Source organism: Aquarana catesbeiana, linkage group LG02 (assembly GCF_042186555.1).
Source record: "Aquarana catesbeiana isolate 2022-GZ linkage group LG02, ASM4218655v1, whole genome shotgun sequence".
In the NCBI taxonomy this organism is placed as follows: Eukaryota; Metazoa; Chordata; class Amphibia; order Anura; family Ranidae; genus Aquarana; species Aquarana catesbeiana.
Genome location: NC_133325.1, coordinates 388,469,325 through 388,470,448, shown reverse-complemented (window position 1 = coordinate 388,470,448; position 1,124 = coordinate 388,469,325).

Below are 1,124 nucleotides of genomic sequence, written 5' to 3'. Positions count from 1 at the left end.
TGAGCGGCTAAGCCTGCCAAAGGCCAGCTCCTCTGTCCAATGAATCGGCGGGGATCTGGCACATCCGGCTCCTCCCACAGCTGTGCGGGGTAGGTGTCACGTGACTACAAGACGTCTTGTCACGTGACTCACCTGTGTACAGCTGAATTCCCACTACAGAACTATTGTTTACCTGAATGTCAGGCTGACCCTCTGCCTTCTGTACTGGGAACTACTGAGCCACAAGCAGTATGCTGCGCACTAGGATATCAGGGTTGTTTACTAAAACTGGAGAGTGCAAAATGAATACCTCCCAACTTTGTGAGATGGAAATGAGGGACACCTATCAGCAGTGCCATCTTAAGAGCATTATAGGCCCCCGGGCAATACAGTGCACTGGGACCCTGTCTACACAATCATGCACAATTGCCCATCAAATGCAGCTTTACTTTGTCCGTGAATGCAGCCTCACTGTGCCCATCAAATGCAGCCTCACTGTGCCCATCAAATGCAGCCTCACTGTGTCCATAAATGCAGCATCACTGTGTCCATAAATGCAGCATCACTGTGCTCATGAATGCAGCCTCACTGTGCTCGTGAATGCAGCCTCACTGTGCCCGTGAATGCAGCCTCACTGTGCCCGTGAATGCAGCCTCACTGTGCCCGTGAATGCAGCCTCACTGTACCCACCATTGCAGCCTCACTGTGCCCATGAATGCAGCCTCACTGTGCTCGTGAATGCAGCCTCACTGTGCCCACCATTGCAGCCTCACTGTGCCCACCATTGAAGCTTCATTGTGCCCACCATTATAGCCTCACTGTGCCCATGACTAAAGTCTCACTGTGCCCACAATTACACCCTCACTGTGCCCAGGAATGCAGCATCACTGTGCCAATTAATACAGACTCACCATCACCTGGTAACACACACAGCGGGCATCTCCTCCTGTTTATCACAGAGCTGGCTGAGTCTGTGTTCGACGGCCGCGCTGTAACAAGTAACAACTGGATTCTGCAACCTGTATATAGCTCATGTCTGGATTCTGCAACCTGTACATAGCACATGTCTGGGTTCTGCAACCTGCAACCTCGGCTGCTCAGCAGTGGTGGGTGGAGCTAGCAGGGGAAAACAGTAATCAGACCAT